General features: G+C 45.3%; 1 pseudogene; it reads right to left on the bottom strand.

Annotated features, from left to right (window-relative positions):
* Positions 1 to 617: 617 nt before the first annotated feature.
* Positions 618 to 25886, bottom strand: LOC103645053 (uncharacterized; annotated as a pseudogene).
* Between the last annotated feature and the right edge of the window lie 836 nt (positions 25887 to 26722).

The raw sequence follows: 26722 nt of genomic DNA on the forward strand, positions 1-26722 counted from the left end.
GGTGCCTTGCGCTTTCTCTACCACTTTTGTTTCACATTCGTTTGTTGATGTGATATGGAGGTATTCAGCACCACCCACACATGCAGTTGTAACGTGATAGCCGCTACGACGGATATATTTGAACGTGAGGAGAGTACGAGTTGCTCCTGGGTATAGGAATGCTTCTTCAATGAAGATCCTAGTACCGTTAGGGAGAACAACAATGGCTCGACCGGAGCCTACAATGCGGCCATTGTTGCCGACAATTGTAGTGATATTCTCAGTCCTCTTTAGGAGTGTCTGAAAATATTTCGTCTCTCTAAGAATCGAATTTGTGGCTGCGCTATCAATCAGACATGGTTCATCGTTTTCCTCCATCATGGGAAGTGAGTCTTGTTCTATATAAATAATATATAATATTGATTCAGTTCATCATTCATGATGACAACATATAATAGAGCAAGAACAATTAAACCATAAATGAGGAATAAATAAAATTGCAAAGCAATTAATCTCAATCAACTAAATAGTATGCGCTCAGCAGAAGCATTTATTACAGCATAATCAAATAAATGTTCTTCGAGAAATAAAATTGTTATGGAAATGAATGTGGAGCTAATGGCTGATAACGTGATCGACTACAGGAGATCATCAGTATCGAAATCGAAGTCGACTTTGCCTAATGGAGCATCGTTCTTAGTTGTGGCATCAACATTTATGGCAGCATGCTCAAACTGTGCAGCAGGCTGAGGCAACTCAAGGTGCTCTCCAGTTGTGGCGTCTACAAGCGCCTGGATAAGTGAGCCTCTGAGTTCTGGTGTTTCTTCCATTCCTGATATATGTCAATCAGGTATTTTTCAGTGGTGCATGTACGGGACCAGTGCTGCTGAGACCGAGCGCCACGCCGACTTGCATGCGGGCTGGATTAATAGCGCGTGGTGCTGCTCGGTGCTCGTGGGACGACGGTGAATAGGAAATTGTAGATCCACTCAAGATTTTATACTGTGATTCCTGATTCGACGAATGGGAACGAAGCCAGTCGCGTAGGACAGTTCGGCAAGGCCGGAGGACCTGCCGGTGTGGTGGAGAGTCGTTGCCGATCGGATCTACGAGTCGAGGTAGAGCAGTGCTGATGACGTGTTGAATAACGTAGTTGTCGCAAATCTCCGATCCGGACCCGAACCCTCCCAACAGCAATAGGGACGTGAGAAGTTGTAGAAGCTCGATCCCTTCCTAGTAACCCAACACAGAGAGGAACAAGAGACACAGTGGATGAAAGCTCTTTCTATCTCTCTTTAGTATGAGGGGTATGGATACATATATATAACCTGTGTATCTCTAAGGGCAGTTTCGGTATTAGTCCATTAAATCTCTTTTAGGGTTTCTCAACAATTATTACCTATCTCTAGCCGTCTAGCGAGAGGGAGAGAGAGCTGAATGTGGGTGCTGCGCCGTGCTGGTGCTTGCACACTTGCGCAGAGCGCCCATCCATTTCCAGATATCCTTGCCTTGGCAGTGGTAAGGATAAGGTGACGTGCGGCTGTTCGTCGTCGTCGCCGCGGCGACGGACATGTGGTGGCGCACATGACATGGTTTCACTTTCAGTCAAAGACTGAAGACCCTGGACGGACGGCGAACGAGACGAGAGGGCATCCGAGGCGAGGCGAGGCTCGCATCCCTCCACGCCGTGCCTGGCCGGCGGTCAGTCGGGCCGCCGGAACCGGAGAGCGTACGTAGAGCCTGGAGCTAGTCAGGTAGCTCCAGGTAGCAGCTAGGGCCCAGGCGGTGGCAGCAGCAGAGCAGCATCGGCGGCGAAACCAACGGTGATCCAGTGCAGCTGCACCCTGCACACACAGGACAGGAGGGTCCCCTGCCTGCCTGCTCCGCTGCAGATCTTCTCCATTTCGCTTAATTGCGGTACGGTGCGTGCACTGCATTCCCCATGAACTGCATGCATGATTGGGTCTGGTCTCTGGGTCAGTCTTGCCTTGCGTTAGGTCCAAGTCCAACCAGAGCTAGGTGTGTGTAACCATTGCATTGAATTCATCCATTGTGGGCAGGGCTAGGCTAGCGTGTGTGCCTACTGATGCTGTGCTGTGTGTCAGTCAGTGTGTGCAAGAACACGCAAACTGTCGCTGGTGGATGCGAGAGGCTTTTCCTTGTCTGTCGCTGGCGATCTGCATAAAGGTGGGCCGGGCCTCGAGTTTTGGTCAGGGCATGCTGAAGCCTGATAAACCAGTAAGTAAACCGGCCTTTTGCGTCCTGGCCTGTATGTGCCTGCATGAAGAAAGTCTCTGCTACAGAAAGCTGTTTCATTTGGTTTATATTTATGAACACTCTAGACGGTCAAACTTTGTTGCTACAGTGACATTTTAATATTACCACTAGAGGAACTCGTGAGTCTAGGTGGGATCCTTCAAGTTAGACGATGCCCTATATTTTTTTTTCAGGTGAATGAAGCCTCACTGTCGGTTTTGCTGATGATACATGTATTATATCCGTGATTACTTGCAAAAGCCTTAGGCTGTCTCAGTGTCCCCTAAATTTCATCCTTTCATTTCCTTTACATCACACTCTAAAAAATTATATTCTCTACATCTTCTCAGCCTCCTCCATCAACATCCTCCTAAATTTCATCCTGTATATCACATCTTCTACGTTTTCACAATTATATTAATATTGATATAAGTTTTTACAACTGTAATGTTTAATAAAATATTGTGTCGTTTACATATTGCAAATCATTTTTTAATTATGCATTGATGAATATTTTTAAGAACTATAAATACCAAATAAATTCACAAATCATTCTCTTATCCATGCCATAGAAGATCTCATTCTCTTTCTTCCTTTGTTTTGCTTTTTCAAGTGCTGGCCGACCAGTGGCTTGCTCCTTTTCTAGTAGTCGACGCCATGTAGTTCAATAGTAGCTTGCTGGTGGTCGTCTGCTGTCGTCCACTGGTGGTCGTCCGCTGCTGGCAGCATTCACGGGCAACGATAGCGGACCAAAGAAGTTTGCTAGACTTAGCGGACCCTGAGAACCTCTTCTATTAGTTGTTGGAGCAATAAAGTTGTTGGAGAAACACTAAATGTAGAGTTCAGAACACTTTAGCCTTCCTTGTTGGAGAGACTTAAGGTCCTTTAGTGTGGTCCTAGTTTGGTTTTGGTAATTAGGTATTAACGTAGGTATATTGAAATCACGGGTGAAATGGGTCGGATATACCCGTCAGGTACCGGATACGGATAGTGCAAATACTAGTTTTTTTATACGGATTCGGGTATTTTTATATTTGGGACAGATACGGGTAATACCCGGATATTACAACGTCGAATTCTGGTCGGATACGGAGCGAGGACTACCCGTTAAATACCATGAAATTCGGGTCGGATACGGGTACCCGTATATGAAAGGGAAATGTACCCTTGGGACATTTCTATAAGATTTTGGTGATTAAGTGCTCCACACAAATGCTTTGAGTAATATTTGTGCCAAAGACTTAAGAAGTGTGAAAGTCGCCTAGAGGGGGGTGAATAGGGCGAAACTGAAATTTATAAAGTTAATCACAACTACAAGTCGGGTTAGCGTTAGAAATATAATCGAGTCCGCGAGAGAGGGTGGAAAACAAATCGCAAGCAAATAAGAAGTGTGACACGCGGATTTGTTTTACCGAGGTTCGGTTCTCGCAAACCTACTCCCCGTTGAGGAGGCCACAAAGGCCGGGTCTTTTTCAACCCCTTCCCTCTCTCAAACGGTCCCTCGGACCGAGTGAGCTTTCTCTTCTCAAATCAACCGGGAACAAAACTTCCCTGCAAGGACCACCACAAAATTGGTGTCTCTTGCCTCGGTTACAAGTGAGTATTGATCTCAAGAAAGAATGAGAAAGAAGAAAGCAATCCAAGCGCAAGAGCTCAAAAGAACACAACAAATCACTCTCACTTAACACTAAAGCTTTTGTGGAATTTGGGAGAGGATTTGATCACTTGGGTGTGTCTTGTATTGAATGCCTAGCTCTTGTAAGTAGTTGGAAGATGGAAAACTTGGATGACTTGAATGTGGGGTGGTTGGGGGTATTTATAACCCCAACCACCAAACTAGCCGTTTGGTGGAGGCTGTCTGTCGCATGGTGCACCAGACAGTCCGGTGCACATCGGACAGTGTCCGGTGCGCCAGCCACGTCACCAGGTCGTTGGGTTCCGACCGTTGGAGCTCTGACTGCTGGGCCCGCCTGGATGTCCGGTGGCACACCAGACATGTACTGTAGAGTGTCCGGTGCGCCACTCCATGCGTGCCTGACTTCTGCGCGCTCTGGCACGCATTAATTGCTGCTGCAGGTGACCGTTAGCGCGAAGTAGCCGTTGCTCCATTGGCTCACCGGACATGTCCGGTGAATTATAGCGGAGCGGATTCCCGAAGCTGGCGAGTTCCAGAGTCGCTCTCCTCTGGGGCACCGGACACTGTCCAATGTACACCGGACAGTCCGGTGAATTATAGCGGAGCGCCTCTAGATTTTCCCGAAGGTGAGGAGTTCAGCGTGAAGTCCCCTGGTGCACCGGACAGTCCGGTGCGCCAGACCAGGGCACACTTCGGTTATCCCTTGCTCTCTTTGTTGAACCCAATTCTTGGTCTTTTTATTGGCTAAGTGTGAACCTTTGGCACCTGTATAACTTATACAATAGAGCAAACTAGTTAGTCCAATTATTTGTGTTGGGCAATTCAACCACCAAAATTAATTAGGAACTAGGTGTAAGCCTAATTCCCTTTCAATCTCCCCCTTTTTGTGATTGATGCCAACACAAACCAAAGCAAATATAGAAGTGCATAATTGAACTAGTTTACATAATGTAAGTGCAAAGGTTACTTGGAGTTGAGCCAATATAAATACTTATAAGATATGCACGGATTGTTTCTTTAATTTTTGACATTTTGGACCACGCTTGCACCACATGTTTTGTTTTTGCAAATTCTTTTGTAAATCCTTTTTAAAGTTCTTTTGCAAATAGTCAAAGGTAAATGAATAAGATTTTGCGAAGCATTTTCAAGATTTGAAATTTTCTCCCCCTATTTCAAATGCTTTTCCTTTGACTAAACAAAACTCCCCCTAAATGAAATCCTCCTCTTAGTGTTCAAGAGAGTTTTGATATTAATTTTTAAGAGGGTATACCAATTTGAAATTATATTATAAGTAAGATACCAATTTGAAATTTTCCTTAGCTTTTTTTAAAAAAATAGGTGGTGGTGCGGTCCTTTTGCTTTGGGCTCATGCTCTCTCCACCTTTGGCATAAATCGCCAAAAACGGAATCATTAGAGCCCTTTTAACTACTTTCTCCCCTTTGGTAAATAAAGTATGAGTGGAGATTATACCAAAGACGGAGTCCTTTTGCTTTGGACTCAGGCTCTCTCCCCCAAAGATGGAGAGTTGCTCGGAGCGACGACGAAGGATGAGTTACAGAGTGGAAGCCTTTGTCTTTGCCGAAGACTCCAATTCCCTTTCAATATACCTATGACTTGGTGTGAAATAGACTTGAAAAGACATTAGTCATAGCATATGAAAGAGACATGATCAAAGGTATATAAATGAGCTATGTGTGCAAATCAACAAAAGAAGTTCCTAGAATCAAGAATATTTAGCTCATGCCTAAGTTTGTTAAAAGTTTGTTCATCAAGTGGCTTGGTAAAGATATCGGCTAATTGATCTTTAGTGTTAATATATGAAATCTCGATATCTCCCTTTTGTTGGTGATCCCTTAGAAAATGATACCGAATGACTATGTGTTTAGTGCGGCTATGCTCAACGGGATTATCCGCCATGCGGATTGCACTCTCATTATCACATAGAAGAGGAACTTTGGTTAATTTGTAACCATAGTCCCTAAGGGTTTGCCTCATCCAAAGCAATTGTGCGCAACAATGGCCTGCGGCAATATACTCGGCCTCGACGGTAGAAAGAGCTACGGAATTTTGCTTCTTTGAAGCCCAAGACACCAAGGATCTTCCCAAGAACTGGCAAGTCCCCGATGTGCTCTTTCTATTGATTTTACACCCCGCCCAATCGACATCGGAATAACCAATTAAATCAAATGTGGATCCCCTAGGATACCAAAGCCCAAACTTAGGAGTATAAACTAAATATCTCAAGATTCGTTTTACGGCCGTAAGGTGAGCTTCCTTAGGGTCGGCTTGGAATCTTGCACACATGCATACGAAAAGCATAATATCCGGTCGAGATGCACATAAATAGAGTAAAGACCCAATCATCGACCGGTATACCTTTTGATCCACGGATTTACCTTCCGTGTCGAGGTCGAGATGCCCATTGGTTCCCATGGGTGTCTTGATGGGCTTGGCATCCTTCATCCCAAACTTGTTTAGAATATCTTGAGTATACTTCGTTTGGCTTAGGAAGGTGCCCTCTTGGAGTTGCTTCACTTGAAATCCTAAGAAATACTTCAACTCCCCCATCATAGACATCTCGAATTTTTGTGTCATGATCCTACTAAACTCTTCACATGTAGACTCGTTAGTAGACCCAAATATAATATCATCAACATAAATTTGGCATACGAACAAGTCATTTTCAAGAGTTTTAGTGAATAAAGTAGGATCGGCCTTTCCGACTTTGAATCCATTAGTGATAAGGAAATCTCTAAGGCATTCATACCATGCTCTTGGGGCTTGCTTGAGCCCATAAAGCGCCTTAGAGAGTTTATAAACATGGTTAGGGTACTCACTATCTTCAAAGCCGGGAGGTTGCTCAACATAGACCTCTTCCTTGATTGGTCCATTGAGGAAGGCACTCTTCACGTCCATTTGGTAAAGCTTGAAGCCATGGTAAGTAGCATAGGCCAATAATATACGAATTGACTCAAGCCTAGCTACGGGTGCATAGGTTTCACCGAAATCCAAACCTTCGACTTGGGAGTATCCTTTGGCCACAAGTCAAGCTTTGTTCCTTGTCACCACACCATGCTCGTCTTGCTTGTTGTGGAACACCCATTTGGTTCCTACAACATTTTGATTAGGACGTGGAACCAAATACCATACCTCATTCCTCGTGAAGTTGTTGAGCTCCTCTTGCATCGCCACCACCCAATCTGAATCTTGTAGTGCTTCCTCTACCCTGTGTGGCTCAATAGAGGAAACAAAAGAGTAATGTTCACAAAAATGTGCAACACGAGATCTAGTGGTTACCCCCTTATGAATGTCGTCGAGGATGGTGTCGACGGGATGATCTCGTTGAATTGCTTGGTGGACTCTTGGGTGTGGCGGCCTTGGTTCTTCATCCTCCTTGTCTTGATCATTTGCATCTCCCCCTTGATCAATGTCGTCATCTTGAGGTGGCTCATTTTCTTGATCTTGCCCTTCATCAACTTGAGCCTCATCCTCATTTTGAGTTGGTGGAGATGCTTGCGTGGAGGAGGATGGTTGATCTTGTGCATTTGGAGGCTCTTTGGATTCCTTAGGACACACATCCCCAATGGACATGTTCCTTAGCGCGATGCACGGAGCCTCTTCCTCACCTATCTCATCAAGATCAACTTGCTCTACTTGGGAGCCGTTAGTCTCATCAAACACAACGTCACAAGAAACTTCAACTTGTCCAGAGGACTTGTTAAAGACTCTATATGCCCTTGTGTTTGAATCATATCCTAGTAAAAAGCCTTCTACAGTCTTAGGAGCAAATTTAGATTTTCTACCTCTTTTGACAAGAATAAAGCATTTGCTACCAAAGACTCTAAAATATGAAATATTGGGCTTTTTACCGGTTAGGAGTTCGTATGATGTCTTCTTGAGGATTCAGTGTAGATACAACCGGTTGATGGCGTAGCAGGCGGTGTTGACCGCCTCGGCCCAAAACCGATCCGAAGTCTTGTACTCATCAAGCATGGTTCTTGTCATGTCCAATAGAGTTCGATTCTTCCTCTCCACTACACCATTTTGTTGTGGCGTGTATGGAGAAGAGAACTCATGCTTGATGCCCTCTTCCTCAAGGAAACCTTCTATTTGTGAGTTCTTGAACTCCGTCCCGTTGTCGCTTCTTATTTTCTTGATCCTTAAGCTGAACTCGTTTTGAGCCCGTCTCAAGAATCCTTTTAATGTCTCTTGGGTATGAGATTTTTCCTGCAAAAAGAATACCCAAGTGAAGCGAGAATAATTATCCACAATAACTAGACAGTACTTACTCCCGCCGATGCTTATGTAAGCTATCGGGCCAAATAGATCCATGTGTAGGAGCTCCAGTGGCCTGTCAGTCGTCATGATGTTCTTGTGTGGATGATGAGCACCAACTTGCTTCCCTGCTTGGCATGCGCTACAAATCTTGTCTTTCTCAAAATGAACATTTGTTAATCCTAAAATGTGTTCTCCCTTTAGAAGCTTATGAAGATTCTTCATCCCGACATGGGCTAGTCGGCGGTGCCAGAGCCAACCCATGTTAGTCTTAGCAATTAAGCAAGTGTCGAGTTCAACTCTATCAAAATCTACTAAGTATAGCTGACCCTCTAACACTCCCTTGAATGCTACTGAATCATCACTTCTTCTAAAGACAGTGACACCTACATCAGTAAATAGACAGTTGTAGCCCATTTGACATAATTGAGAAACGGAAAGCAAATTGTAATCTAAAGAATCTACAAGAAAAACATTTGAAATGGAATGGTCAGGTGATATAGCAATTTTACCCAATCCTTTGACCAAACCTTGGTTTCCATCCCCGAATGTGATAGCTCGTTGGGGATCCTGGTTTTTCTCGTAGGAGGAGAACATCTTCTTCTCCCCAGTCATGTGGTTTGTGCACCCGCTGTCGATGATCCAACTTGAGCCCCCGGATGCATAAACCTACAAAACATGTTTAGTTCTTGACTTTAGGTACCCAAATGGTTTTGGGTCCTTTGGCATTAGATACAAGAACTTTGGGTACCCAAACACAAGTCTTTGATCCCTTGTGCTTGCCCCCAACATATTTGGCAACTATCTTGACGGATTTGTTAGTTAACACATATGATGCATCAAAAGTTTTAAATGAAATGTCATGATCATTTGATGCACTAGGAGTTTTCTTCTTAGGCAACTTAGCACGGGTTGGTTGCCTAGAACTAGATGTCTCACTCTTATACATAAAAGCATGATTAGGGCCAGAGTGAGACTTCCTAGAATGAATTCTCCTAATTTTGCTCTCAGGATAATCGACAGGGTACAAAATGTAACCCTCGTTATCTTGAGGCATGGGAGCCTTGCCCTTAACAAAGTTGGACAATTTCTTAGGAGGGGCATTAAGTTTGACATTGCCTCCCTGTTGGAAGCCAATGCCATCCTTAATGCCAGGGTGTCTCCCTCTATAAAGCATGCTTCTAGCAAATTTAAACTTTTCGTTTTCTAAGTCATGCTCGGCAATTTTAGCATCTAACTTTGCTATATGATCATTTTGTTGTTTAATTAAAGCCATGTGATCATGAATAGCATCAATATCAACATCTCTACATCTAGTACAAATAGAAGTGTGCTCAACGGTAGATGTAGAGGGTTTGCAAGATTTTAATTCTACAACCTTAGCTTGCAATATATCATTTTTACTTCTAAGGTCGGAAATGGTAGCATTGCAAACATCAAAATCTTTAGCCTTAGCAAGCAATTTTTCATTTTCATCTCTAAGGCTAGCAAGAGAAATGTTCAATTCTTCAATCTTAGCAAGCAAATCATCATTATCATTTCTAAGATTGGGAATTGAAACATTACAAGCAATAGAATCAACCTTAGCTAACAAATTAGCATTCTCATTTCTAAGGTTGTCTATAGTCTCATGGCAAGTGCTTAGCTCACTAGATAATTTTTCACATTTTTCAACTTCTAGAGCATAAGCATTTTTAACTTTAACATGCTTTTTGTTTTCCTTGATTAGGAAGTCCTCTTGGGAGTCCAAGAGATCATCCTTCTCATGGATGGCACTAATTAATTCATTTAATTTCTCTTTTTGTTGCATGTTTAAGTTGGCAAAAAGAGTACGCAAATTATCTTCCTCATCACTAGCATTATCATCGCTAGAGGATTCATATCTAGTGGAGGATTTAGATTTAACCTTTTTCTTTTTGCCGTCCTTTGCCATGAGGCACTTGTGGCCGACGTTGGGGAAGAGAAGTCCCTTGGTGACGGCGATGTTGGCGGCGTCCTCATCGGAGGAGGAGTCGCTAGAGCTTTCGTCGGAGTCCCACTCGCGACAAACATGGGCATCGCCGCCCTTCTTCTTGTAGTACCTTTTCTTCTCCTTTCTTCTCCCCTTCTTGTCGTCGCCCCTGTCACTGTCACTAGATAGTGGACATTTTGCAATAAAATGACCGGGCTTACCACATTTGTAGCACACTTTCTTGGAGCGGGGTTTGTAGTCCTTTCCCCTCCTTTGTTTGAGGATTTGGCGGAAGCTTTTGATGACAAGCGCCATTTCCTCGTTGTCGAGCTTGGAGGCGTCGATGGGTGTTCTTCTTGGTGTAGACTCCTCCTTCTTCTCCTCCGTCGCCTTAAATGCGACCGGTTGTGCTTCGGACGTGGAGGGACCGTCAAGCTCGTTGATCTTCCGTGAGCCCTTGATCATAAACTCAAAGCTCACAAAATTCCCGATTACTTCCTCGGGAGTCATTAGTGTATATCTTGGATTACTACGAATTAATTGTACTTGAGTAGGGTTAAGGAAAATAAATGATCTTAGAATAACCTTAACCACCTCGTGGTCATCCCATTTCTTGCTCCCGAGGTTGCGCACTTGATTCACCAAGGTTTTGAGCCGGTTGTACATGTCTTGTGGCTCCTCCCCTTGGCGAAGACGGAAGCGACCGAGCTCCCCCTCGATCGTTTCCCGCTTGGTGATCTTGGTTAGATCATCACCCTCGTGCGTGGTCTTGAGCACGTCCCAAACTTCATTGGCGCTCTTTAATCCTTGCACCTTGTTGTACTCCTCTCTACTTAGAGAGGCGAGGAGTATGGTTGTGGCTTGGGAGTTGAAGTGCTCGATTTGGGCCACTTCGTCCTCGTCATAATCCTCATCCCCTACGGATGGTACCTGTGCTCCAAACTCAACAACATTCCATGTACTTTTGTGGAGTGAGGTTAGATGAAATTTCATTAAATCACTCCACCTAGCATAATCTTCACCGTCAAAGGTTGGCGGTTTGCCTAATGGAACAGAAAGTAATGGAGTATGTCTAGAAGTGCGAGGGTAGTGTAAGGGGATCTTACTAAACTTCTTGCGCTCATGGCGCTTAGAAGTGACGGATGGCGCGTCGGAGCCGGAGGTAGATGGTGATGAGGTGTCGGTCTCGTAGTAGACCACCTTCCTCATCTTCTTTTTCTTGTCCCCACTCCGATGCGACTTGTGGGAAGAGGGTTTCTTCTCCTTCCCCTTCCCTTTGTTGCGGGATTCTCCCGATGAATCTTTCCCGTGGCTTGTAGCGGGCTTGTCGCCGGTCTCCATCTCCTTCTTGGCGTGATCTCCCGACATCACTTCGAGCGGTTAGGCTCTAATGAAGCACCAGGCTCTGATACCAATTGAAAGTCGCCTAGAGGGGGGTGAATAGGGCGAAACTGAAATTTACAAAGTTAATCACAACTACAAGCCGGGTTAGCGTTAGAAATATAATCGAGTCCGCGAGAGAGGGTGGAAAACAAATCGCAAGCAAATAAGAAGTGTGACACGCGGATTTGTTTTACCGAGGTTCGGTTCTCGCAAACCTACTCCCCGTTGAGGAGACCACAAAGGCCAGGTCTTTTTCAACCCCTTCCCTCTCTCAAACGGTCCCTCGGACCGAGTGAGCTTTCTCTTCTCAAATCAACCGGGAACAAAACTTCCCCGCAAGGACCACCACACAATTGGTGTCTCTTGCCTCGGTTACAAGTGAGTATTGATCTCAAGAAAGAATGAGAAAGAAGAAAGGAATCCAAGCGCAAGAGCTCAAAAGAACACAACAAATCACTCTCACTTAACACTAAAGCTTTTGTGGAATTTGGGAGAGGATTTGATCACTTGGGTGTGTCTTGTATTGAATGCCTAGCTCTTGTAAGTAGTTGGAAGGTGGTGTAGGAAACGGGTGACGCCTAAGAGGGGGGGGGGGGTGAATTAGGACTTCTAAAACTTTTACTAAACTAGGCCACAATTAAATCCCTAGAGCAAAACCTATGCAAATAATCAAAACTAGAATGTGCAAACTCGGTTTTGTCTAAGTGTTGCTATCTCTACCGCAAAGGCTAAGTTTCAATCTACACTAAATAAGTATGACAATAAGATTGAAACTTAAATGCTTAATATAAATGCGGAATGTAAAGAGCTAAGTAGAGAAGCAAACTCTCGTGGATGACGCTGGTATTTTTACCGAGGTATCCGGAACTACGCAAGGTTCCGACTAATCCTCGTTGGTGCCCCTACGCAAAGGGAAGCCCATGCGAGGGCCAAGCACCACGGTCGAGTAACTCCGTAGAGAGCCACGGGCCTTCTCCACGCGCAAGTGGTGCTCCGCTTCCGGCTCCTCTCGGACGCTCCCCGCCGTCTCCACTATCGAGCTTCCGGCCGAAACGCCGCGGGCCTCGTTCCCTCCGGTACACGGTGGCGGCCGTGACACAAACGCGGTTGTCACGGTCTCGCAAGACTCTCGCCCCACTCGGTACAATTACAACGACTCACACAAGAGCCGAGGGGTTGTGTGGTTTTACAAAACTCACTCAACTAACTAGGGTTCACCTAGAGCAAGCGCCAAAGCGGTCTAACTAACCTAAGCACTTCGCAAAGCACCTACGCTAATCACCGAGTGATTCTATTAAGCACTTGGGTGTTTGAGCTCTTGGAAATATGCACTATGTGTCTTGGTATGTTGCTTGGGCTCCCACACCTTCAAATGGTTGATTGGATGAAGTATATATAGGCCCCAACACAACTAGCCGTTGAAAAGCAGGCTGCTGCAAGGTGGCACACCGGACAGTCCTGTCAGCCAACGGTGCGCCAACTGTGTGCCAACAGTGCGCCAACGGTGAGCCAACGGTGCGCCAACGGTGCGCCAACAGTGTGCCAACGCTGTGCACCCAACGGCTAGTTCTGACACACCGGACAGTCCTGTCAGCCAACGGTGCGCCAACTGTGTGCCAACAGTGCGCCAACGGTGAGCCAACGGTGCGCCAACAGTGCGCCAACGTTGTGCAGCCAACGGCTAGTTCTGACACACCGGACAGTCCGGTGCACCAACTGTGTGCCAACGGTGAGCCAACTGTGTGCCACCGGTGAGCCAACTGTGTGCCACCGGTGAGCCAACTGTGTGCCACCGGTGTGCAGCCAACGGCTAGTTCTGAGCTAGCCGTTACGTGCACCGGACAGTGAATAGTGCATGTCCGGTGCACACCGGACAGTCCGGTGCCTCCTCTCAGAAAACTCTGTTGGCTGTCCTGTGCGCCAACTGTGTGCCACCGGTGAGCCAACTGTGTGCCACCGGTGCGCCAACTGTGCGCCGCCGGTGAGCCAACTGTGTGCCACCGGTGCGCCAACTGTGTGCCACCGGTGAGCCAACTGTGTGCCACCGGTGCGCCAGCTGACAGCCCATCTTCTAGGTCTTCGCTAATTTCTTCGGGCTTCTTTTGTTCTTGAGTATTGGACTCCTATGCATCTTTTTATGTCTTCTTTTGAGGTGTTGCATCCTCATTGCCTTGGTCCAATTCTCTTCGCATCCTATGAACTATAATTATAAACACTAGCAAACATATTAGTCCACAAATTGTGTTAATCATCAAACACCAAAACTCAATTAGCCAAATGGCCCGGGGTCCATTTTCCTTACAATCTCCCCCTTTTTGGTGATTGATGACAACACAACCAAAGCAAGCAAATAATACAAGTATTTGAATTAAAATGTGCAATCTACTTGCTAAGATGCATGATTGTCCCCACAATGTGATATTATGGACTTAAGCCTCCCCCTAACTCCATAATTCACTTACTTCCTATTTTTGGACCAAATAACCAAAACCACTTGAAAAGCCATTTGTAGATATAAAATTTTAAATTGGTGGTGTTTGGTGTTTGATAAAGTTTTCATTGCTTTGGTCCCTAAACTTCTCCCCCTTTGGCATCAACCACCGAAAAGGAAGACATTAAAAGCATGTAGGAAGTAAATAAAAGCTTGCCCTCAACAAGAATTGTATCAAATGATATCACTAGAAGGATATTAAAATAAACCATATGAATGATACCAGTTGAAAGGAACTCCACCTAAATGAGTGTTCTCTTTAGAAAGAAGTTTCTCCCCCTTTTTTAGAGATGAAGAAATACTCCCCCTGACAGAGATCCTCTACTTAGGAAAAAGCATGTGAAAAATTAGAGGTGCAAGACCTGGTTTGAAAAGACTAACTTCCCTTATGCATAGGTAACAGAATATGAGTTAACTACTTATGCATTTTTAGCAACATGGAAGCATATGATATGAAATATAGTCTAATCAAATATTGGAGAAGACATGTAAATGATACTGAATGTAGTCTCAAAATATACCAATTGAAGATCAATGGCGAGCTTGAGAGACATGAGAGTTCTTGGAGATTTCGCAGTGGAAGATTGTTGTCTTTCTCCGGGGACTTCATTTTCCTTACAATGAGACTATCACATGAAATAGACTTGAAAAGGTGTTAGTCTCAAAGTGTTAGATTATAGAGTAACCTCCCCCTAAAGGTGTGCATATAAGTTTTGAATACTTGTAGGAGACATGCACTTTGATTTGATATCAAGAGGGGCAAATTATCCATAATCCAAACTTTGGCACATATAAGTTAAATGATACACTTTGTAGAAATCAAAATTTTCAATTGATGCATCATTTACTATGGAGTGATATAAAAGCTATGTGCTGTGCTTTAACTAAACATTTTAAGCCATGTAGGTTTGCTTAAGTATATGAATTTAAAAACTAGCAATCCTGCCATATGATTTACCTAGTATGCATGATTTTGAACAAAAGTACATAAAAATGTAATACTAGGCAAGAAAGGTAAACTAGATAAAAGATAAATAGATACGCATATCTAAAAACGAGAAATACAATAAAACTAGTTACCTTAGTCATGGGTGGGAAATTTGGGTCCAAAATTTTCACTAACCCACTTGGCAATAAACTTGATCCAATATGATGTATCCCATGATATACATCCCAATTTAGCCAAGTCTCCAAATTTCCCGAGGACCTTCGGTCCACTCACTTCCCTTTCGGGATCCAAACCTTCTTGATGCTTTTCATGGTTGAAATTATCTCCTTTGGCACCCAGATGCGTTTGGCCCCCTTTCCTTTGTTGGCTTGCTTGTTGGCCTTGATTGCTATCACCTTTTCGTTATTTTTCTTCTTGATCAAATATGGTGTAGCGTCCTTTTTGTTCACCTTTTTGATGTAGGTGTTTGAGATTTTGCTTGATGGCTTTTGCTTGAGCTTTTGTCTTTGTTTATCCCCGGTCATCGCCTTGCATTGGAAAGACTTGTGGCCTTCCTTGTGGCATAGCCTACAAATCACAGTTTCTCCCTCCATAGGCTTGTTCACTCCCGCAGTGGTGTTATCCTGTGGAGGTTGGATTTGTTTGGCTTTGCCTTTCTTGTCATACAAAGCCTTGCCAAGGCGAGCCACTTCTTGCTTTAATTGTTCATTTTCCTTTGCAACCTCATCCGAACATTTCTCTACAACAATATTCTCAACAACGACTTGGTTGCAGGAGTTAGAATCATCAATTAAATCAAAGCAGGAAGTAGAAGCATCTTTCTTAATTATTTCAGGTATTTCAACTAAAGATGCTGCTGGGGTGCTACCAATGTTTTCTAGCTTAGTAGTTAGCTCATTATTGTGTATGCTAAGAATTTCCATTTTCTCTAGCAAATTTTCAATAGCTTCTTGGGAGCTAGCTAACTTAACCTTAAGTTTTTCATTCTTTTTAATAAGGCTATCATCGGTAGCAGTGGATGGAGCACTAGATTCTAATAGCTCAATTTTAGTTGACAGCTCACTATTTAAGTTTGCAAAAGTTTCAAATTTTTCTAGCAAACCTTTATAATCATTTTGGGAGCTAATCAACTTATTTTTCAAAGTTTTAAGTTGAGCTCTTTGCTTAGTGCAAACATCCTGGAAAAATTCTACGGCTTCCGCAAGCTCATCTACAGAGGGCTTTCCCTCACCTTCATCATCACTACTACTTTCATCACTAGAGGATGGAATGCTTTTGTTACCTCTTGCCATAAGGCATTTGTGTGATGACCGTGATGAGCGTGATGAGGACCGGTGGCTACGCGTCCTTGGAGGTTCATCTTCACTTGAAGAATCATTCCAAGTTCTAACACTTGTTAGCGCCTTGCCTTTGCTCCTCTCCTTTTTGGGTTTGGCCATATTTGGACAGTTGTCCCTGAAGTGGCCCTTCTCCCCACATGCGAAGCATCCTCTCTTCCTTTGCTTTTTCCTGTCAATGTTAAAGAGAAGATCCTCGACCTGCAGGGGCACACCCATTAGATTAATCTTGCGGATCATCCTCATTACCTTTCCGACGCGTTGGATTGTTTCTTCGTCCTCGGAGGATGATGTGCATGGCTGATTATCTTCATCATCGTCACTTTCTTCTTCTTCCTCTTCTTCGCTTGAGGAACTTGGAGTGGGAGCCTTCTTTTTGCCCTTCCTTTCATCACATGCAAAAGCATATGGTCTTGAGGATGTTGGCTCCTCTCCCCGACTCATTTTTCGTGACATCTCAAAAGCCGCAATTTTCCCAATCACAATGGTCGGGGTCATGTTGCTCAAGTCCTCCATGTTGTGAAGGATGGTGATGATGCTCCCATATCTTTGTTGTGGTAGCAGGGAAATAATCTTCCTCACAATGTCCGCATCACCTAGCTTATTAATGCCAATCGAATTGAGCTCATTGATAATTAGATTCAAACGAGAATACATGTCTCTAACAAGTTCATCATCTTTCATAGCAAAAGAATTATAATCATTTAAGACAAGGCAATGTTTTTGCTCACGGACATTGGATGTGCCGTCATGGAGCTCATGCAATTTTAGCCAAATCTCATTAGCAGTTTTTAAGGTAAATACTTGATTAAAAATATCCATGCTAAGAGATTCATACAAGCAATTTTTGGCTCTAGCATTTAAATGAATTTCTTTTTCCTCACTCGTGGTGGGTTTCTCGGGATTCTTGAGGGGTTTCATCCCATCACGAGTGACTCTCCAAACACCTAGATCAACAGCCTCTAGGTAACAAGCCATTCTAGCACTATAATATGGGAAGTTAGTGCCGTCGAAGTGTGGTGGCCTATGGGTATCCATCCCTTCCTCCAAAAAGCGTCGGCTCTTTTAGCGGTGAAGCTAAAGCGTTTCAAATGAGCCAAACCGGGCTCTGATACCACTTGTAGGAAACGGGTGACGCCTAAGAGGGGGGGGTGAATTAGGACTTCTAAAACTTTTACTAAACTAGGCCACAATTAAATCCCTAGAGCAAAACCTATGCAAATAATCAAAACTAGAATGTGCAAACTCAGTTTTGTCTAAGTGTTGCTATCTCTACCGCAAAGGCTAAGTTTCAATCTACACTAAATAAGTATGACAATAAGATTGAAACTTAAATGCTTAATATAAATGCGGAATGTAAAGAGCTAAGTAGAGAAGCAAACTCTCGTGGATGACGCTGGTATTTTTACCGAGGTATCCGGAACTACGCAAGGTTCCGACTAATCCTCGTTGGTGCCCCTACGCAAAGGGAAGCCCATGCGAGGGCCAAGCACCACGGTCGAGTAACTCCGTAGAGAGCCACGGGCCTTCTCCACGCGCAAGTGGTGCTCCGCTTCCGGCTCCTCTCGGACGCTCCCCGCCGTCTCCACTATCGAGCTTCCGGCCGAAACGCCGCGGGCCTCGTTCCCTCCGGTACACGGTGGCGGCCGTGACACAAACGCGGTTGTCACGGTCTCGCAAGACTCTCGCCCCACTCGGTACAATTACAACGACTCACACAAGAGCCGAGGGGTTGTGTGGTTTTACAAAACTCACTCAACTAACTAGGGTTCACCTAGAGCAAGCGCTAAAGCGGTCTAACTAACCTAAGCACTTCGCAAAGCACCTACGCTAATCACCGAGTGATTCTATTAAGCACTTGGGTGTTTGAGCTCTTGGAAATATGCACTATGTGTCTTGGTATGTTGCTTGGGCTCCCACACCTTCAAATGGTTGATTGGATGAAGTATATATAGGCCCCAACACAACTAGCCGTTGAAAAGCAGGCTGCTGCAAGGTGGCACACCGGACAGTCCTGTCAGCCAACGGTGCGCCAACTGTGTGCCAACAGTGCGCCAACGGTGAGCCAACGGTGCGCCAACGGTGCGCCAACAGTGTGCCAACGCTGTGCACCCAACGGCTAGTTCTGACACACCGGACAGTCCTGTCAGCCAACGGTGCGCCAACTGTGTGCCAACAGTGCGCCAACGGTGAGCCAACGGTGCGCCAACAGTGCGCCAACGTTGTGCAGCCAACGGCTAGTTCTGACACACCGGACAGTCCGGTGCACCAACTGTGTGCCAACAGTGAGCCAACTGTGTGCCACCGGTGAGCCAACTGTGTGCCACCGGTGAGCCAACTGTGTGCCACCGGTGTGCAGCCAACGGCTAGTTCTGAGCTAGCCGTTACGTGCACCGGACAGTGAATAGTGCATGTCCGGTGCACACCGGACAGTCCGGTGCCTCCTCTCAGAAAACTCTGTTGGCTGTCCTGTGCGCCAACTGTGTGCCACCGGTGAGCCAACTGTGTGCCACCGGTGCGCCAACTGTGCGCCGCCGGTGAGCCAACTGTGTGCCACCGGTGCGCCAACTGTGTGCCACCGGTGAGCCAACTGTGTGCCACCGGTGCGCCAGCTGACAGCCCATCTTCTAGGTCTTCGCTAATTTCTTCGGGCTTCTTTTGTTCTTGAGTATTGGACTCCTATGCATCTTTTTATGTCTTCTTTTGAGGTGTTGCATCCTCATTGCCTTGGTCCAATTCTCTTCGCATCCTATGAACTATAATTATAAACACTAGCAAACATATTAGTCCACAAATTGTGTTAATCATCAAACACCAAAACTCAATTAGCCAAATGGCCCGGGGTCCATTTTCCTTACAGGTGGAAAACTTGGATGACTTGAATGTGGGGTGGTTGGGGGTATTTATAACCCTAACCACCAAACTAGCCGTTTGGTGGAGGTTGTTTGTCGCATGGTGCACCGGACAGTCCGGTGCACACCGGACAGTGTCCGGTGCGCCAGCCACGTCACCAGGCCGTTGGGTTCCGACCGTTGGAGCTCTGACTGCTGGGCCCGCCTGGATGTCCGGTGGCACACCGGACATGTACTGTAGAGTGTCCGGTGCGCCACTCCGCGCGTGCCTGCCTTCTGCGCGCTCTGGCGCACATTAATTGCTGTTGCAGGTGACCGTTGGCGCGAAGTAGTCGTTGCTCCGTTGGCTCACCGGACAGTCCGGTGTACACTGGACATGTCCGGTGAATTATAGCGGAGCGGATTCCCGAAGCTGGCGAGTTCCAGAGTCGCTCTCCTCTGGGGCACCGGACACTGTCCGGTGTACACCGGACAGTCCGGTGAATTATAGCAGAGCGCCTCTAGATTTTCCCGAAGGTGAGGAGTTCAGCGTGAAGTCCCCTGGTGCACCAGACACTGTCCGGTGGCACACCGGACAGTCCGGTGCGCCAGACCAGGGCACACTTCGGTTATCCCTTGCTCTCTTTGTTGAACCCAATTCTTGGTCTTTTTATTGGCTAAGTGTGAACCTTTGGCACCTGTATAACTTATACACTAGAGCAAACTAGTTAGTCCAATTATTTGTGTTGGGCAATTCAACCACCAAAATTAATTAGGAACTAGGTGTAAGCCTAATTCCCTTTCAAAGTGCAAATCAAGAGTAAAGGTATGTTTCTAAGACTTAGTACATTGTTTTGGAGACTAATGTATTGTGTCTAAGTGCTAGAAACAGGAAAAGACCAATTTGGAAAAGACTTGGCTGAGCAGCCAAGACTCTGCGCAGTCTGGGTGCACCGGACTGTCCGGTGGTGCACCAGACAGTGTACGGTGCGCCAGACTGGCTCTAGCGAACTAGCTGCTCTCGGGTTTCATCGGCGGCGTACGGCTATAAATCACCGGACTGTCCGGTGGTGCACCGGACTGTCCGGTGAGCCAACAGTAGGCCGGGCCAACGGTCGGCCGTGTAATCCGCGCGCGACGCGTGGCAGAGCCAACGGTCAGAAGGGGGCACCGGACTGTCCGGTGTGCTCCGGACAGTGTCCGGTGCGCCAACGGCTCTGAATTTCCAACGGTCGGCTTCGTCAAAGAAGGAAAGAAATCCGCACCGGACTGTCCGGTGCGCCAGGCGACAGAAGGCAAGAATTGCCTTCCTGGAATGCTCTCAACGGCTCCTAGCTGCCTTGGGGCTATAAAAGGGTCCCCTAGGCGCATGGAGGAGGACACCAAGCATTCTCTAAGCATTTTTAAGCACCAAGACTCCAATTCCGCGCATTCGATCCTTTGAGATAGCAACTAGAGCTCCATTTGAGTAGAAAACTCTTTGGGTTGTGTTGTGAGCTCGAGTTGTGACTTGTGTGCGTACTATGCTCTGATTTTGTGTCTTGTGTGCGTTGCTCATCCCATCCTTACTTCCGTGCTTCTTTGTGAACATCAAATTGTAAGGGCGAGAGGCTCCAAGTTGTGGAGATTCCTCGCAAGCGGGATATAGTAAACAAAGCAAAACACCGTGGTATTCAAGAGGGTCTTTGGACCGCTTGAGAGGGGTTGATTGCAACCCTCGTCCGTTGGGACGCCACAACATGGAGTAGGCAAGTGTTAGACTTGGCCGAACCACGGGATAAACCACTGTGCCTATTTGTGTTGATCTTCTTGTGGTTATCGTGTCTTGCAAGAACTCCTCTCTAGCCACTTGGCTTTATTGTGCTAACTCCTAATCAAGTTTTGTGGCATTAAGTTTCAGTTTTTATAGGATCACCTATTCACCCCCCTCTAGGCACTCTCACTATATTCGGGTCGGATACGGGTACCCGGAAATCGGATACCCGTTTTTCCTTTTTATGCATAATATAGTTACAAAATCATAACTTTTACATATAAAATCGGATGAAGATAAAATTTATATGAAACTTGTAGAGCTCGAAGAGATCTATAACTTTATAGTACATCAATTTTTGTTTAAACATATCTTTAGTCCAAAATTATTGAAATAATGTCCAAATTTATATCAAATTAATAGACTTTATCATTTTTATATGGGGGGCTTAAGGTTATCTCCCTGTGGGAACTTAAGATTATTTTTTATAGACTATTTATTAGTATTGATAACTTATTTGCATTTTTTTGTCGGTCGTACAATATTTTATGGATTTAACTGTATTTTGATGATTTTCTACGACAAGAAATTAATAATACATAAATAGACTAAAAATCATGAAATTTTATGGAGGCACAACATATGTCCATATATGACCATAAAAAATATCTAGATCATAAGATCTATAAGATGCCCACGTTTCTTTCATTTCACTCTCACTTATTTGTATGAGTTACATGTGAAATCACTGTAAGTATCAAAGTTTCAACATAATTAATACTTTACTTTATCATTTTCATATGAGGACTTGAGTTATCTTCGTATAAAATTTTATTAGTTTTTGTAACTTATTTGCAATTTTTATTGAAACTAGAATATTTTATGATTTTTTTAATATTGTTGTGTTAGTTCTACAATGTCCTTGTGATTAGTAACTTTGAACTGCATGATGTCAATTTTATCGGTTTCTTTTCCTACATTTGGTCTATCTTATACATGATTATGTATTGCTTAATTTATGTGTTTGTTGGATGGTTGGATAATTAATATCATCGGGACGATCTACCCGACAACTATCCGGTACTTACCCGAGTAGTATCCGTTATCCGTTTCTTACCCGTCCGGATTATTACCCGGTCACGTCCTGTATCCGTCCCAAATCTTAACTATCCGTATCCGATCTCGTATCCGAGAGAAATACATTAGGGTAGGATACGAGATGACCATGTATCCGGCTGTATCCGTTCCGTTTTCATCCCTAATTAAAATTAGGTATCTCGCAACATCAACAACAATAACAAAAAAAGTATCTTGAAACTTAAATAAACTACTAGATGAATGCCCGTGCGTTGCTACGGAGTAAACATCTTTCTCTTGCAGTTGTAGCATCGCAAAACAATCTCTATCTCTCTTGGCTTCTTGTTGTGACTGTTGTTGCTACAATAGCAATAGCCGACAAAACAAATTGGACAGCAACAAGAGAGAAAACGACAAATGTCCATAATTGTTAAGTACGTATTAACCTGAAAGTTTTACAAAGAAACAATGTTGAGCTTATCTAAGGACTAAAATGGTGAAACATTGTACCTAGAAATAGTAATGTGATGTCACCCATTTATCGAACACTTAAAAACTCTAGTTCATCTATAGACCCGATATAGATAATAAGGAAGCATAAACAAAAGAGTCAATATAGAGTTTTATATGATAGAGAAATACATGTGGATTAAAAATGCTAAACAAAAGATCTAAAATATAACAGTTCGATCAAGTTGCATAAGATGTACAATTTTTCCAACTACTTCTGCATTTGGAAGTCCACCTTTCTATGTTATTTTTGCTATTTCTAACTTAATATAATCCAAATAGTATTGAACACTAAGAAAAATACAAAATGAGATGGAGTTGTGTTGACTGAAAAACATATGTATGTAGCATTTGGAATAAAAAAATGCACTTTAAGTATTCAAGTACCAGATAATGCCAGACAAGGGATTAATGTCACAGAGCAAAGTACAAAATCCATGACGAGATATTTCATAATAGATTTAAATAAGGAAGGCTCTTGCTTAAAATATGAGGCCTTAATCTCAAAATGTGTATCTGTGATGTTGAACGGGTCACCACCAATGCCTACACAAGTTGACTGCCCCAAACCTACAGCTGTTGTTTGAAACACTCGTCAACAGAAATCAGACATGCATTAACCAAACAGTCAGGTGCTCGTGCGTTGCCACGACTCACAAATTATTAATCTTTATTTTTGCATAATTTTAGATTTTTTACCGTTTAAACGTGGGAGAGGAGAGAGAGGTGAATGGAATAGTAGAGATAAGATATATAAGAAATAGGGATCTGCACCAAGAACATAAACACAAATTAATTAGCATATTCTTGATAAGGCATGAAGGGAAATTTGAAGAATTACTGAGTATTCTTCACCAAAACAGGTTCTAAGGAATGAACCACCTCCTGGATCGACTGTATATATTCAGCTTCATGGGGATCCCTCCTTAGGACACATTCAATTATTGATGTTGCTGTTTTCGATAAAGCTGGAATGGACAATTACAAAACGCAGACAAAAAAATGAGCAAGATCATCACATAGTTATTGGATCGTTGCAAGGGATATAAAATAATACAGTCATTTTGGTTTGATAGAAAATGGAGCACACTGGGATAGAGGGCATAAAGAAAGTGAAAGCACAGATGATAACACCACATAAATAACAGCAACTTTAAGGCAAACTGGTTATTCCACTCCAAGCTGAAAACAAAAATGGAATATATAAATAACGATAATTTCAAGGTGAATTGGTAATTCCACTCCAAAAAGGAAATAAAACTGGAATATCTGCTTCATGCTATGTTCATTTTCTAGTAGAATATGAAGCAATTTCCAACTATGTACCAGCAGTACAGGATGAAGTAATAGATATGGTCATATTAGCATTTGTCTCTTTAATTGGACATTAGTTATAGCATTTACTTGTTATTGGACATGAATATGCTACACGCGTACAGAGAACAGAATAAAACATGTGATATCTTGAAAACCATGTTATCTACTTCTCACAATGCAGCAATACACAATTAAAACTGAGTGTTAATATATTTCCTGAAACAAATTTATTACACATTGACTGGTCCTTAAAACTGTCCCCATGTGAAATTTGAGTATAACTGTGGAAGCTGGGTCAACAAGCCGAAAACACCAACCTTTACCTTTGACATAGACCGGCACCTCAATATTGGGAGTGAGAGCAGTGAGCAGACCTCCAAGATCAATGTCCCTTTTAAGGAACCGATGAGGATTAAACTGGTCAGCATCATCACCCCAAACAGAAGCATCCATTTGCACGAGATGCAGAGGAACTACTAATATTGATCGCGCTGGCAGAGTGACACCTGAGCCAAGAGTCAAACCTGCAATCAAGGAAAATGAAATCCAAAGTGAGTCAAAATCACCTAATAACAAGAATGCGTCGATCTGGGCCTCCATGCTCCTGAAGAATTCGTCGGCTTCCTGGATTGGCCTTGTGAGCTCCTGTCTGTACCTCACCAACATGTGACAGTAGATCTCCTGCGCGCGCACAGTCACACACGACATGTAGATCTATTGTCTCAGCCAGATATATACACGATCTGAAAACCCAGAAATGAATCAGTTACTCATCACGTACTGATATATATAGATATATATGTTGTAATACCATGAACCGGTCGAGCTCTGGGTCTGCTGCTCGTCGATGTTCTTGTCTGTCGTCTGAATTCATTTCGACGTCAACAGCGAGGGTGGAAAGCCGGCTGACAATCTCTGGCGGCGCTCCGACCTCAAGTAACAAAAAAACACACACACACACAAGAGAACTTCCTCATGAAAAATTGGAGAATAATATATGGACGGAGCTAGCACATTAAAAAAATCAAGAAGCCATGTTAGCTTTCGCTCTCTGGCAAAATTAGCTGTAGAATTGTATGTCTCTGGGAAATCTGTTGCACCACCAGAGTCATAAGGTGGAGCAAAGACAGTGGCAGGGTTGAACGGGAGGTTGGCCTCAGACAACAGGGGCTCAACAGTGGCCGGCGCATTTAGGTGTGGTCCTTGCGATTCAGGTGGAACTTTCTTATATGGGATGAGTGTCTCTGCACAGAAGGTCACCCTCAGTGGAATAGTTAGATCCTGGTCTCTTGGCCGGGCCTGTTCATTGCGCATCATCCGAAAATTGCGCTGATGTTGCCAACGCAGTGGGCGGAATGTAATTGTGCGCTCATTAGGTTGTGGTAACTAGAGAACAGAGAACTCTGGCTCCGAGGATCCTGCTTCATCAGCGTTGGCAGGCTTCCGGCGCCGGCGCTCAGGAAGACGGAGCACATGCACGTCCCCGCACTTGGTGAGGCAATAGACCTTACCTTTGTCGGTGTATACGACGTCGATGAGCTGGTCCCCGCAGGTGAGGCGGACGGGGTCCATGACGGCCCACCTCCTGGCACCGGCGGTGACGTACGCGATCCTGTCGATATCGCAGATTGCCGCGGCGGCGAAGTCATCCTTGGCGGGGCTCGGGGTGAAGACGACCTTGGAAACCCAGCGGCTCTCATAGATCAGCGGCGGGAGGAGGATCTCCACAGCGGCGATGGGGTTGAGGAGCACGAAGACGGTCTTGCCGTTGAAGAGGACGACGGAGAGCGCGATCCAGCCGTTGCTGGAGCCAATGCAGCGGCTTCCCAAGACGATGGCGGTGAGCTCGAATGACCTCCGCGTGGGGAGGGAGGCAGCGTAGGGGCAACAGCGAGCGTCGTCAGCGACCACGAGGAGCGCGGGCGACGGCGGCGGGAGCGTATCGCCACGCCGTGCAGACGCCCCGCGCGCTGGCGTACCACTTGAGGTCGAGCCGGTCTCCGATGCGGCAGAGGAGATCTGCCGGCAGGTCTGCCCAGCGCCGTAACGGTGCCATGGCGACCGGCGGATTCGAGATGCTAGGGTTTGGGAAGGGCGGATGCAGGCGATTCCCCTGCCGGGGAATTTACGATCCATTGTTCGGGTGATGGATTTTACGAAGGTCAACCCGCAGACCACCACAAGCATTGAACCCAATAACATCGGTGAGAAGGGCTTCCGCGGACCGCTTCGTCCGCGTTTCCCTTCTCGAGGGCAGCCTCCGCCTTCTCCCTCGTGGCCAGCGCGGTGAGCCCTACGGCCGCATCGAATTCCGTGGGGCCGACGAGGTGCTCCAGTAGCTGCGCGCCTCGCGCCGCCGTGCCCACGTGGCCGAACACCGCGGCGCTCCTGTAACGCACCCACTGGGTTAGTCCGCCGAAAGCCCACCATCGTCAGCGTCGGACGTTCATGCGCTCGTGCGCAGCCTATTTAGGCGGGCACCTCGCTCTCAAAACCTAGGCCGAGAGAGGAGGGAGGCCCGCCCTTATAAGTGCAACACGGCCCCCTTGGCTAGACGAGGTGGTACTAACCCAGGGCGTGCATACCGGTCTCTCACATCCCACCCCCCTAAGAGGCCCAAAGCTCTCCCAGGCAGCAGCGGCAATGTGGGCTCCGATACCAATTTGTAAGTCCCTCGTCAACTCCAGATTACACCTCAGTAGCTAAGCACTCAGACAGCAGGATTTGGGGGATAGCGAGCACCGCTCCCGGTGCTCTCCTCCTCTCACGAAGATCCAAAATGTTAATTTTGGATCTTCGTGAGAGGAGGAGAGCACCGGGAGCGGTGCTCGCTATCCCCCAAATCCTGCTGTCTGAGTGCTTAGCTACTGAGGTGTAATCTGGAGTTGACGAGGGACTTACAGCTCCCAGGGACGGGCGTGTGATCCACCTGGGACCGGGGGAGTTGAACGCACGCACGGCGGGTGGGAGAGTGTG

This window comes from Zea mays, chromosome 1 (assembly GCF_902167145.1).
Source record: "Zea mays cultivar B73 chromosome 1, Zm-B73-REFERENCE-NAM-5.0, whole genome shotgun sequence".
NCBI lineage: Eukaryota > Viridiplantae > Streptophyta > Magnoliopsida > Poales > Poaceae > Zea > Zea mays.